At 48.7% G+C, this 14,641-nt stretch overlaps 1 protein-coding gene across 2 annotated transcripts in view; it reads left to right on the plus strand.

The window, feature by feature from the left end:
- Positions 1–252: 252 nt before the first annotated feature.
- Positions 253–14,641, plus strand: part of RIN2 (Ras and Rab interactor 2) — a 216,369-nt gene continuing 201,980 nt past the window's right edge. Inside the window, exon 1 of one of the 2 annotated variants that reach the window (XM_081831956.1) lies at positions 253–363. The gene's annotated coding sequence lies outside the window, so the exon portion shown is untranslated. Of the gene's footprint in view, positions 364–575; positions 688–14,641 lie in introns of those variants that run through there. The other variant, XM_081831955.1, reaches the window with a different exon arrangement.

Raw genomic sequence — 14,641 nt, forward strand, 5'->3', positions numbered from 1 at the left:
CCGGAACAAAGGGCAGAAGCCCACCCAGGCCTCCCCCACAGAGGCTTCCCAGCCCCCTCGGCTGATCCCGGGGTCTGCTGCCAGGCGGCGGGGCTGGCCCGGGGGAGAGGTGCGCGCGCGGTTGCCCGGCTCAGCAGTGAGTGCAAAGAAAGGAGATAGAGAAGAATCTCCAAGAACAAAACTCGGGTCCTCCCCGGGGAGCGCAGAAGAGCCGGGCGGCGGCGCCAAGGCGCGTCGGGAGCTGCTCCAGCCAAGTTTGCTCCGGGTTAGATCAACTTTCTCGGTCTCCGGCTTCGCCTGGTTGCAGCCAGGGTTCCCGGTCACCCATAGGAGCCTCGGCTGCACGTCCCGAGAGGCGGAGGGGTGAGCGCACGAGGGCAGGGGGCCGTGGGACCCCGGGCCGCGCAGGCGCCTTCCTCAGCCCCTCGCCTCACCCCCGCCCCGTCCCCTCCCCTCCCCTCCCCGGGCGTCGGAGGGTGGCTGGGGGAGGGGGATGGCCAGCGCCGGAGCCGAGGGAGGGCCGGAGGCAGACACAAAGCCCGTCCCTCCCCTCCCCCTCCCCTCCCCTCCCCAGCTCCTCTTCCTCCTCCTCCCGCTCCGCCCCGGCGGGGAAACCCAGCCCCGCGCTAGTCCGCGGGGCCACCGCTCGCCCCCGCCTCCAAGACCTGCGGGGAGGGCCTGCGCGAGGTAAGGGGCGGCGGCCGCGGAGACCCCACCCTTGGTGTTGGCACCCAGCACCCGGGGAGGCTCCGGGGCGCGGGCGGGGGCTGCGCGGGGTTCGAGGCGCGGGGTGCTGCTGCTCGCACTGTCTTCCCCTTTGGAGGGGACCTGGAGGGAGAGAGCGAGCGAGTGTCTTCGGGGGGCTGTGGGAAAGGGTGGGGGGGGCGCCGGGGAGTGCGACGCCTGGACAGGACCAGGGTGCCCTGGGGCGACGGCGGGGCGATCGCTGGTCACGGCCGGGTCATGGAGTATCCTCAGCCGACCTCTGCGGGGGTGGAGTGAGGAGCAGCGGGAGGGTGCGGGCGCGGTGGCTCCAGGTGCTGGGTGTGTGCGTGCACGCGGGAGGAGGGGGAGGGACCTTTGTCGAGTTCTACCTGCGGGGGCCGCCTATGGGGTGTCAAGTGCGCCTCGTGCCTGGGAGCGCGGGCCGGGCCGAGGGTCGCACAGCCCGGGTGCCCAGCTCCGCCCGGGTCAGTGCGCCCAGTCAGTGCACCGGGCAGATGCCCGGGTCCGAGGCTTCCTCCTACCCGCCCCCCCCCGCCCCGGCAGGGTCCATGAGTCCGACCTGGGGGCGCTGGGCTGTCGCGGGGATTGATGGCTACACAGCAGGAGGAGGAGGAGCCCGGGGTTCCTGCCGGGAAGGGACGGGGCCACTTGCCCATCCTCAAGCCTCCCCGCCCCCTTCTGGGCTCGGCCTCCACCCTTGGCCTCGGCTTCCACCAGCAAGGCGTCCGCCCACCCGTCACTGGGCCCCCTCCACGATCGGGGGACAGCAGAATTTGCAGAATTCTGCTTTAAAGCCTGTGATTTGTTGCCAAGAAATACAGGGCAAGACCCGGTCCCTTGGGCCCTAAGAGGCGCCTTTCTTCGCAGAGATCTCTTTTCCTAATTCAGCAGAGGAGGCTGCACACAAACCGGGCATACAGTGGAATCGTACTTTCTTGCAGGCCTGATGGTTTCCGGAACATTGGGGTTTCTTAGGAACGTGCTGTCATCAATAAGGAAACCTCAGAGCACTCTTCCAGCAACAGGGCTTTGTCAATATTGAGCAAAAATAAACACTTGGCAGTACTCAGCAATTAACATGGTATTTTAAGGCAGTATTTTTAAAAAATAAAATTTAATGTAAAAAATCCACATGAACAAAATACCAAATTTCAAATAAAGACAGGTTTTGTTATGCCCCTGCATTATTGTGCAATGGAGACAAGTGGTTTCCAATCACCCTGTTTGTCTGGTCCCCACCAGGGGGTTAATGGGGGTTGACAATGGCCTGCAGCAGATTAGGCAATGCTGGCTTTATATATAGTCTTTATTATTATTATTTTTTGACTGTACAGCTTTTTATTAACTTTTTACGTAGTTCAAGTATGCGATAATTTGATAGGTGTGCAGACATGTATGCATTTTCCTTTTGGCCTCAGGTTCCAGTATGTTTCTAGAACACCCTTGAATTCCCTGTGCTGGGGTACTAGAATAGCTCCATAGAGGGCGTCAGGGATCAGGGATTGGGTGGGGCCTGGAACAGTAAGGGGCCCTTGCATTTGGGGTTGGAGAAGGCAGCTGGTGGTTGACAGGAATTGCGGGATTTAGGGACTGCTCTCAGCAGTTGGAGGCTGAGGGCATGAGAGTAGAGCAACCTGCTACCAGGACCTCCTTTGGTGGCATTCTGCAGACAGGTTAGCTAAGTAGAGGAGACCTAAAATAACCCACACTTGAACCCCTCACAGGGGCAGCAGGGAGGAGCTTGACTCCCTCTAGGGCTCTGGTATGTGCTTGTTTGCTAGAGAGAGCTTCCCAGCAGCCCTTCTGTCCCCACATAAGGCCTCTCCTCCCCTTCTCCGAAGTCAAGGGCCACTACCCACTTCAAAGAGGAGTTCATTTCTCCAGAATCAACCTCTTTACTGGGCTGGATCCTCTTCCTCTGCTTAGAGGAGACAGCTTATTTCTCTTCTGTGTGAGGGCATGCAGCACTGGGAGGTCAGCCTTAATGGGGCCCATTCTTTACATACTCCCCACGTTATGTCATCTGGGTATTATGTCCCACTCCCCATGTACATCCAGCCCTCGGAATGATCCTTCAAGATTCTGATGGTTTCTGCTGGGAAGGTTTCCTGACGTCCCCCCTCCTTTCCCTGATAACACACCCCCTCAGCGCCACCACAATTCCTTGGGTAGCACTCAGGAGCGGTATGCAGGGTACCCCACTTGCCCACTGTCAACAAGGTCAAAAGCCAGATCCTAGCTCCTCCTCCCTGCCTCCAACACCAAGGAGCGGGTGTTGAAAATAATGAACAAAAGTATCCCTTGGTAAATGCACAGCAAGAAGTCTATCCTTAGCAGATTGATCATATTTTTATAGCAATTTGCGAAATGCTTTTACAGATAACACCTCAGTTGTTTTTCACCATAGTACTATTAATTCCATTTGTTAGGTGAGAAAACAGAGGCCTGGATAGGTCAAAGCACCAAAGCTGGGACCAGGGCTCCAGGCCCAGTAGGGCATCTCGCTGAACCACAGCTGACTTGCTAGAGGTGGTTGTGCTCAGAGGTACACCCCAGGCAGTGTCTGTCGAGAGCAGAATTTAATCAAGTTGTGTTTAGGGTACAACTTTACTAAAGAATTACGATAGATAGATAGATAGATAGATAGATAGATAGATAGATAGATAGACAGACAGGCACCTGGGTGGCTCAGTCGGTTAAGTGTATGACTTTTGATTTCAGCTCAGGTCATGATCTCAGGGTCTTGAGATTAAGCCCCTACTGGGGCTCTGCACTGAGCGTGGAGCCTGCTTAAGATTCTCTCTCTCCCTCTGCCCCTCCCTGCTCGTGTGCTCTCACTCTTTCTCTTAAAAAAAAAAAAAAAAAAAAAAAAGATTCCTAAAGAGTTACAGTGATAGAATGCTAGAACACATTAGGAAAATGCTAATGTTAAGCAGGGTTTCCTCTGCAAGACTTTTTAGTGCCTGGGTCTAGGGGACTAGGGACTAGACCTGGGACTCTTAAGGATGACGCCATAATATCGACTGTTTACCAATTTCATTTGGCCACAGAACACTCTTTCTCATGAAGCATCTTTAGGATCCAGTGTTCCAAGGAGTCCACTTTGGAAAATGTTTAGTTGACCCCAAATGCTTTTTTAGTTCACCTTCTGACATCTAGGCAGTTTCCAGGGAGCCTTGGTGCTTCAGATAGCAAAACATCTATATTCTGGACATTAAAAAGGTGCAGTAATCATACCCCCCCAGCCCCACCCCTTGTGAGATATTAGTTTGCAGCTGCTGTGTGCCTGATTGACAGGAGTCCGTTCTCCAGGGTTTGGTCAGATCTGAGGGAGCTGAAGGAGTCAAGTAAACAATGCAAACAGGCCCTGGGGAGCGTGTCTTCATGCTGCTTAGAAGCCGGCAGATGTCAACCAGCTTTGCCTGAGCGAGCGTGCCTCCAACGCGGCTTGTGTGTGGAATGGCAGCATAGGGATCTGAAGCCGAGACACATCATCTTGCTTGATCACCTCCACGGAGTGGGAAGGTGCAGCCAGGGTTTTCAGTTGTCTCACTTCCTCTCTCCCTGGGACCTGGCAGTGTGGCTTCTGTAGGATGTCTACATTTACTCATGAAAAGGTAGCTGCTGATGGGAGCCACCAGCTCGCAAGCACCCATTGTTTGGAATCTGGTGTTTTTAAGAAAGAGTTTGCCAGCAACCAGCAATTCTGCACTTGTCACGAGGGGTAACCCTGGATGTTCAGCCTTGTTTGCACTAAAGGGAGGAGGTGAACAGGGGAAGCCAGGGTTCATATTTCAGGGTTTCAGGGGAGAGTGGCGGGCTAGCAGGGTTCGCTGAGGAACCTCGGGAAAGGTGACACCATCATCAGAGGGGGCGCAGCTGCAAGCAGATATTCAAGGGTCTCCAGTGCTGATTGAACTTATCTCAAGATTTGTTTCACAGATGTTTCCAAAGCATGGAAAGGAAGTAGTCTCTGGGACCTGTACTGGACATTAGCCAGGCCTCTGTATTGATTAGGGTGGTATCACAGAAGTCAAGGAAAGGTGTGTTTTGAGAAAAATGGACCTATCAGGGGTGTGTGTGTGTGTGTGTGTTTGTGTGCATGCCCTCCTGCATTTGGGGCCAAGGAAGAAAGTGGGAGGGAAATGTTGAGTGTGTTTTTTGTTTTTTGTTTTTTAAATATTGTGAGTTTAAAAGTGTTGTGGAGGAAGAATTTACTCTGCCCTTCAAGATCCCTCTAGCAGGACTAAGAATCAAATAGATGGGGTTCTTGTGAGCCAGATTAACAGGAGAAAATAAAATTTAATTACATATATACAGGGAATCCACACAGACATGAGATTCCCAAGACAGGTAACATGAGGCTAAGGAGAGGGATAGGAGGGTCTGAGGTTGCCCTATTATGCAGGTAAGTTTCTTAGGTACAGAGGCATCTCTGGTACCTGCAGGCAGTTTTCCCAAATCCGCTGGGTTTTGATTGCTTTGACGTCAAAATAATCTTCATGCCTGGTGGCCCATCTTGGGGTGGCCTCCCTTGGCCCCTACAAAAGTCCTGTATGTTACCCAGATAGAAATTTTCAATAAGCAGCTGGAGAAACAGAGTCATTGGGGCATGGTGGGGACTGAAACATGGGAGCTGATGAATTTACCCACAGAGAGACCACAGGCCCAGCAGAAAGGGGTCAAAGCAGAACCGGGAAGCCCACATCCAGGAGCAGGGATGGAGTTTGTGAAGTCAGGGATGGGGATGAAGAGGAAGAACCTGCACCAGAGAGCCAGACAATCCAGAGTTTTCAAGCTGCGAGTTTGTGGCCAGCATCTGTTGTGATTGATCGGGGCCCAGTCTATCCCATGTTGTTAAGTATTTTTAATATCATCCCTGAGAAGTGTGGAGTGGCAGCTGAGACTGTGAATAGAACCACACAAGTTAATGCAGCTGCTAGCAAACCAACTCAAAAGCATTATTATTTTGAATGAATGCCTGATTAAATGACATTGCTTTTTGTGGTAGAAACAGTTTTTGAACTTGTTAATGGTTTGGCAAAAGCCTAAACAGAGTCATTTTGTTTTTTTAATTTTGTGAAAATCAGAAAATAAAGTTGGATATGGCAAGGGGGTTGTGTGGATAAGGCTATAGATACTCCATCCTGTGGGACATGTCTTATTCTGATAAAGGATCTTTGGTGGCAAGGACCCCCCTCTGAGTAACTTTAAATTCTCCCAAAAGTTGTAGGAAAGGTTATAAAGCTACACTGATTTGTATTTTGAAACCATCTATAAGAGTGTTTCAGATGATGTTGCTGAGCTTCATTAATGTCCAAATGAGAAATAAATTCAGGAGGTATTTTAATTACTGCTGTGAGCTTATTTCTCATTTTTATTTGATCATGACATGTGGTCAAATGATAGTAAATGGAGATATTAACCTATAAGCGCTCACTCCCCTGAAATTCTCAAAAGTGGAGTATTTCATAAATCAAACTTGGTGGAAACATTTTTATTTTAGCATTTTTAATGAATTAACTATTTTAATTGAGTAGGTTAACACAATAAATGATATAAATGGACACTTTGGTTTTCACATATACGATATCGTGTTCTAGGTCAGAAATACAAAGTACCAAAATCCAATTAGCTAGTTTAAATAGGAGGTGAAATGAACTTTATTTGCTTTATAAGACATTTTTTTTTAAATTGATGAAATCACCAGAGTTTTTTTCCCCCCTTGCATTTAACTCCAGTTTAATTACAAGAATACTTAAAAATGAATGGAGGCAGGTATTTCTCCTGTGTGGTAAGCAAAGCACACCTTCATGGGTGGGATTGCCCATGAACCTTTGAGTCCCTGGAAGTGAGCCAAGATGTCCCACCTCCCCGCGGGGCGAAACCAGCTGCTGTGTCTTGGAAGACCAGCCTAGGTTTTGCCACTTCAACATGTGGTGCGAGGGTGACGTGGCATCTAAACAACACCCCTCATCCCACTATTCGGACTTTTCTCGTCTAACTACGGGGTGTTCGTGACTTTTTGTCCTACAAAAAGCTTCAGCATTTTGTATAGTCAAATGCTTGGACTTTTCCTTTGGGTTCCTTTAACGGCTCTCGTGCCCAGAAATGCTTTCTGCATCCTCAAACAACTCACTGTTTATATTTCCTTCTAACTTCAATGGTCTCCATTTTACAGATTTCTATAATCCTTTGGCATGTGGTTTATGAAGTAAGAATCAAGTGAACTCTTTTTCCCCCCAGTAGTTTACCGAGCATCATTTGGTGACTAGATTCACCTCTCCTCGGCTCTGTAATCTGTGCCGTTTGGCAGGCAAGTCCTACTGCACCTACCACACCTTTATCTTTCTTTCTCTTTTTTCCAAATTCTCTTGGCAATGTCCACCATTAATTCTTCCAGGCAAAATGTATTCCATGGGGTTTGTCTGGAATTATACTAAGCCTGCACACTGATTTAGGAAGACTTGATCATTTTTGCTCCTCTTCTAGTAAATGGCCAACTGAACGCAACCTGTAGACATTAAGTGTGTATATTCAGGCCACGCTGGCTTCTGGTTTCGGTGCTGTTGGCAGGTGTGGGGTCCTGGCTGACTTCTGGGACTCCATGGTTCCCTTGGGATCTGAGATCTGACCAGTGCAGGTGTCCCTTATAATTCCTGCCTCCCGGGCCCTCCCGCCTGTCAGGGGATGCTTAGTGATGCTAGCGAGGAAGGGACAGTGTAGTCAGTGCCTGACTCAGGAGACAGACTTGTGCCAAATTTGACCCTGAAGTGCCAAATTTGACCCTGAAAACTACTAATTAAAGTGCTTTGTTATTTTCCTTTGTGATTGTTTTTCCCCTGGCAGTTTAGGGGTCTGAATGAGAACAAAGACAGATGCTCTGTCTTTTTAAAGAAGGTGTTTTCTTTTTTTATCAAGTCTTTATTAAACAAACACAAGGGTGGTGGGGGATGTATTTCAGAGGCTCCTCTGGATCAGCGCCCTGAAGGAAGGAGATTCCACTCCTGTTTTGTGGCTTCTGAGCAACGGAGCAGAAGTGGGAGGAAGAAAGGGAGGGAGGGAGGAACCAATGAGATGAGCAGACAGGAAGGGCCCCATAAAGTTGATGAAGGTGCTTTCCTCAAAGCTTCTCACCCCTCACTAGAATGAGGTCTGATATGAAGTTGCAGTCAGACCTGACAGCTCTTTGTCCCTCCCCCAGGGTGGGAGCCCTCCCCTGGCCATCTGTCCTTGGGGCCCCCCACCCACTCTCTCTGTATTCTGGGATTCCCGTCCTGACAGAGACTTAACACGTACTTGGTATTACACACAGTCTTTCTCTGGGCACATCTCATACCCCTTATGCCTAGTATTTTCGACTAATGTCTTTCCCTAAACAGTGTACACGGTGACCTTGGGCTGTAAGGTATTGTAAATGATACAGGTAACCTATATTGTAATGTTGGTTTGGTCGATCCCTTTTTCTTAAACTGAATTTTCACTGAATTTCCTACCAGGGTTGGAGTCATATCAAAGAGCGGGGGCCAGGACAGGGCACAGTGACCTCTTTCTATTCAAGCATGCTGCGGTGGCATACAGAAGGGGCACTTTATCCTGTCCTGGGTGTCAGAAAAGGATTCACAGTGGAAGGGATTAGCTCTGACAGATGGGTTATTTGGTGATGGCTAGTAACCAGTGGGTTTCAGGTAGAAGAGTGTCACGTGCAAAGAATGAGAATCAAGAGGAGGGAGGTGCATTTGGAGAAAGAACTCTCCTGATCATTATGGCTCCACTTAGAATGTGAGGTTCCTGCTTGGGCTCTGGGGAGTGTGGAGAGAGGGAAAGTGTGGTCTTGACCCTCTCACGGCTTCAATCCAGGGAGGGAGGTGAGAGGGGGTGTGGGACCTGTGGAGGACAGTTTAAGACAGTCTCATGTCCTAAAGAATCAGACTGGGGACACAGGGAGAGTTGGGGAGGGAAACCTATCATCCGCACAGTCTTGTCACAAAGCCATGCTCAGGTTCTGCGGGGAATTGCGCCCTATTTTTGATTTAAGGAGAATCTCAGCTTTCTTTGTCTCACAGGAAATAAGGGGAGGTCTTCACGGGAAAGTTCTGGAGACTATGTAGGGCCCACCAGAGTGGCTAGATCAGAGGCCAGCTGCCTGGAGTAGTTCTACCCCTGTATCGGTCAGTCTTTGGCCAAGGGCTGCACCTTGCACTTCAGCTCTCTCTGCATGAAGGCAGAGCAGGTCCCATCAGCCTGAAGCCATCCTCCCACAGAAATGGGTGCTAGCCTAAGGAGGGAAAATGGTAGAGGGGTCTGAGGGCACATGGGCAGACCACTGGCAGCATCTGTCCCTATGTGGGATGCTTGTTCTCAACCTCCCAGCCAGGGGAGGGCAGACAGTTGGGAAGAATTAGCCCCCCTTCATTTCTTGTGATGTTATGAAGAGCAAGAGTTTCTTATTAACCCTCTGCCATGAGGCTTATGCCTCCATGGCCCATGAGTGGGCACACTGGCCCACCAGAAACCATCTTCGATGCTTCCCAGCTGTGTTTATTTCCCACAGTTTTACTGCAGACGTTTATGTCCTCAGATCATATTAGAAATATTCAGTGTAGGGGCGCCTGGGTGGCTCAGTTGGTTGGGCGACTGCCTTCGGCTCAGGTCATGATCCTGGAGTCCCGGGATCAAGTCCCGCATCGGGCTCCCTGCTCGGCGGGGAGTCTGCTTCTCCCTCTGACCCTCCTCCCTGTCATGCTCTCTCTCTCTCATTCTCTCTCTCAAATAAATAAATAAAATCTTAAAAAAAGAAAAAAAAAGAAATATTCAGTGTAATCACAGGATGCCTATAACTATGTAAATGTCCTTCTTGGACATAGTTAGCTCATTGTATCTACAATCATTGGCTCCTGGTTCCTTGAAGACTGGGGAAGTGTAGGATGGAGGACATCGAGAACCATAGGTCTAGGAAACCAGAGAACGTTTAGATCTGAAGGAGAATTTCTTAATCATGTCAGGAAATGGCACCCAACACCCTCACTGTCCAGGCCAGTCTTTTGTCAAATTCTTGCTCCATAAATACATGTAATCATCAGAGAGCATATGCACCTCCTGCCTCCATCCTTTCTGCCCCATGGCCACCATCATCCTCTCCTCCCATTTCTGGTGGGTGCAGGGCATAAGACAATGGGATATGTGATTTGTTTCAAACTAGCCAAAAACAGACAGCCTCAGAGAAGAAGCACACTGTTACCAGGGAGTTGCAATCTAACATGCAGATCCTCCCGTGATGTCCCACCAGTAGGGGAACTCCATGCATCTGCTCTTCTGAACATGCAGCACCTGGAATAATGGTTGAGACAGAGAGGTCAGAATAACATGCCAGGACCCTGTGGAATCTGTTGAGATTTTAAGCATCGTGGTTCAGGATCTCAAGAGATACATCATGATAAGGTGTAATTTGGACGATCGATATAAGGTAGAAATCAATCTCTTTTAGTTTTTTCTAAGGCATTTTTCATTTAGTGTAAGAATCAAGAAACCAGGGCGCCTGGGTGGCCCAGTCAGTTAAATGTCTGCCTTTGGCTCAGGTCATGATCCCAGGATGCTGGGATCAAGTCCTGCATCGGGCTCCCTGCTCCCTCTTCCTCTGCCCCTCTCCTCTGCTCTTGCTCTCTCTCACTCTCAAAATAAGTAAATAAAATCTTAAAAAAAAAGAATCAAGAAACCATTAAAATCATAATTGCAAGAAGAAAAAGTGATCAGCTGTAAGGATGAAAGAAAATGAATAGCACAAAAGTGCAACATTTTAGCTACTATTTTACCGTGAATCCATGTAAACTTGTGAGTCTTAGCTGGTCTTTAATATGGAGGAATTCTTTACACATCCCACGAAAGACGGTATATAACAAAGGTGTGAAAGGCTTAAAGCCTTCGGGGAAAGCTGTACTCAGTTGTTCCAGAGGGGAAAAGAGCCTGGTATAAGAACCAAGACTTCATAGTTCTCAAGGATTAATACTGCTTTTATAAAATAAACATCATTTTAGAAATAGTGATAAAAATCGATAAACATAGCAAAATAGTTGTTGAAGGCTGATTGAACCGAAGGTACCTTACAACAGTATGATTTAGTATTACTTATGTAACAAAACTGCCTTTGAGGGAAATTTTCTTTTGGTGAATGCTGGGAAGACTGACCAAAATACGATACCATTTGACTTCAAACATTTTTATACACCATATGAAAAGCCTACCACAGAAGCAAGGAGAGTGCCTTCTGACCGATAAAACATTTTCTAATAAAACATTCAACAGAAAATCTCTGCAAATGAACGTTGGTGAGGGAGCACAGTTTGCCTTGCCCTTAGTCTTGAGGAGGAATTAGGAAATCTTGTTTCTCTTGCAGAGTTGCTTTGGCTCAGCCACAAACAGGCTCTACAATCCATTTATCCTGCAACCTGGTCACTGTCCCTTATCTGCATCTGCCTCCTTCCCATCGTGGATTCCATGGTCTGGGATTAGAACCTTTCCTTTGCATATACCTTCTTTGTCTTGCCTGTTCTCTCAGGAGACTCCCCTGCCTGAACCTAACCTTGGCGGAGATACACCTTCCCTAGTCAGTGCCTGCACCAGGCAGGTGGATGTGGATGTGGACGCTCCATTTTTCTTAACCCATCCACTCCCCTGCTCAGATCAGTTTTTGACAAACTTTTTTTTTTTAATCACATCCATATATATATATATATATATAAATATAAGAGTGATACAAAGTTTGGGGAACTAACACTTACTATATTTCCCTTTCCCTCTGATCCTGTCGGTTTCATATACTTAAAATGTTCCAGTGGCAACCTTCTAAATCGATTTCACAACCCACTAATAGGCTTTCAAAAAAAATGCCTTCGATTATTATTTCACTTGGATTCCTCCCTTCTCAGACTTCCCAAACCCTCCTCGCTCTGAGTTGATGACCTTACTTCTTATTTCACGGAGAAACTAGAATGAATCCGAAGAACTTCCATTAATCCCCACTTAAAACTACCACCAGACCTGCACCTCTGTCCACATGTGCTGCCCCACGTCTGCCCCAAAGCATAAAGCATTCGTACTCCTCTAGGGGGTCCACCCCTCGGCTGGTACGGCAGATTCCGACTTTGCTTGCATACTCAAGGACATTATTCCAGCAGTTGTCCCCTGTCTGTCCTGGATCATCAGGTCTTCCCCCACCACCACCCCCCTTGGGTCATTTCCATCCAGGGCACAATCATCCTGCAGTATTGCCCATCTTTAGAGAACCTACCTTGACCCCACATCCGCTGCCAGCTCCTGCCTTCTTAACTTGGCTTTACAGCAGAGCCTTCCATTCTTTCCTATATTCAGTCCCATGAAGATGTTGCCCGCTGTACTGATCTTGTCAAGGTCCCCATGACCTCCATGTTGGCAAATCCGGTGGTCAGTGTTTGGTCCCCATCTCTTTCAATTTTCCAGCAGCATCTGACACAGTACCTGTCCTTCCTTCTTACAAATACTTAGCTGTGAAGACTACACTTTCTCTTGCTTCTCCTACTTCACTGGGGGCTTCTCAGCCTCCTTTGCTAGCTTCTTCTCATTTCCTTGATCCCTAAACATCAGAGTGCCTTGGGGCTTGGTCCCTGGGTCTCTTCTCCTTCCCACTGATACCTGTGCTAGGTGAACTCCTCCAGCCCTGCTGCTTTAAATACCTTGTGTGTGTGAATGGTCTCCAGATGAGGTCCCTCCCCTGAACACAGCCTCTGTAGCATATCCAGTGGTTTTCGTGGTATGTCCACATAGGGAATCAGTCTGGGAATCACAGGCTGAACGTGTCCCAAACAGCCTCCATGTCCTGCTCCTCATCTTTTCCCCATCTCAGCAAATGGCTCTATTCCAGGTTTTCAGGCTCAGCACCTTGGGCTCCCTAACCCCCCACCGATACCCCACATGCAGTCCGTCAGCAGCGTTGTCAGCTCTGCCTTCCAAATAGATCCCTTTCTGACTGCTTCTCACCATCCCACTGCTGCCACCTCGAAGCCCGCATCATCTCCCACCTGGAATCTTTCAGTATCCACCTCACTGATCTTGCTTTGTTCTTGCCTACCAGCCATGTTTTTGTGAACGTGTTCACAACCATCTTTTAAAAACGTAAGTCAGAGCCTTTCATATCCCTCCAGTTTCCATCTCATTCAGAATAAAATCCACAAGGTCCTCTGCCACTTGCCAGGCCCCTGTCTGCTCCTTACCATTCCTGTCCGCTTACCTTGGGCTCTCCTTACCATGCCTGTCCGCTGCTCACTGGTCCAGCCACACCAGCCTCCTTGCCCAAGTACGGAGGCCTGCGCCCCCCTGTGCCTCCGCACTGGCTCTTGCTTGGGTTGGGATTTATCCTTCCACATACCCATGTGACCCGCCCTTCACTTCCTTCTGGTCTCTTCCGAACGTCCCGAGAGAAGGTGGCCCTGAGCACCTCATATAAAATAGTAAACCTTCATCCCACCCTCATGACCCACTCCATCCCTATGCCCTGCCTTATTTTTCATCAAGCATTTATTTTCGCATGATATAGATTAGGAAAGTCAAGGTTTTGGCTGTTTTGTTCCATGTTGCCTCCTCAGCACCTAGAATAGCGCCGGCATAGAAATACTTGTTAATAAATATGTGATGAATGCCACATTGAAGGCAGAAAGGTGCCTGAAGCCTTTGGCTAAAGAGGCTAAAATATCCCTTTGGGCTAAAAAGAAGAGTGTGCCTTGTTCTGAGGAAGCCTTCACCAGTTCCAGCAGGACATATTTCATGCTCAATTGCACAGTGCAAGGCCTCGTGGGTCACACAGAAGAATCAGGAGGGAGATGGGCTACGAAAGTCCTTCTTCTTTATCCTTTTCCCCAAACCCCAAGAAAAATTTCTGCAAGGGAGAATTTTTTAAAATTACAGGTCGTATTCCAATTAAGTTTGAGATAAAAAATCTAGAAATTTAAATGTAACCCACCTCTGAGGATGACACTGGGGGACAGTAATGCACTGAAGCTAACAAAAGGGCCAGACTCCTGAGAGTCGCTTAACTTCTGAGGAGAAATTGCTCCTGCAAATGCTGGTTATAGACCGGTTTTCAACCCACGTGCCTGGCTGGTGGAGCTAAGCGGGACCAGCTACGTAACTTGTGGGCTCAATGCAAATGAAAATAGGAGCCCCTTGTCTAAAAATTATGAAAAATTCCAAGGTGGTATCAGCAGAGCATTAAACTAAGAATGGAGCCCTCTGGGAACATGGGTCACACATCCCAAAGCCAGTCCTGGAGCCCTGTAGAGCATGAGACGTAAACTTCCACTGACAGGAGCTCTGAGGTCCCCATTAATAATTATATCAGCTGAAGGTACAGAGTGCCCAGCATGTGGCCGACCCTGTGCCCAGCTCACACATGCTGACCTCACTTCAGAATCTTAACCAGCCTGTGAGGTGATCACCTCATGTATCATCCCCTTGGTATCCATGAAGTAGTTTTAATTTCCCTCTTTTTTCATATTGTAGAAACTGAGGCACAGAGAGGTTAGATAACTTGTCTGTGATCACAAAGCACAAAATGGAAGAACCACAATTCAAAACAGGTCTGTCAGACACCAGGACCTAAGCTCTTAGCAACTACCCTGTAATATCTTTACAGATACCTCCATGCAGAAAGAGGAAGCTGTATTAGTTTCCTAAGGCTGCCCTAATAAAGTACCACAAACTGAATGGCTTAGAACAACAGAAATCACTTGCCTCCTAGTTCTGGAGGCCAGAAGTCTGAAAGCCAGGTGTCAGCCAGCAGCACCAAGCTCCCTCTGAAGGAGCAGGGAAGAAACTGTTCCTTCCTTGCCTCTCCCAGCTTCTGGTAGCCTCAGGCATTCCTGGGCCTGCAGACCTGGGGCCTCTG

The sequence above is a fragment of the Leptonychotes weddellii genome, chromosome 10 (assembly GCF_054177405.1).
Source record: "Leptonychotes weddellii isolate Sample4059 chromosome 10, ASM5417740v2, whole genome shotgun sequence".
Taxonomy (NCBI): domain Eukaryota; kingdom Metazoa; phylum Chordata; class Mammalia; order Carnivora; family Phocidae; genus Leptonychotes; species Leptonychotes weddellii.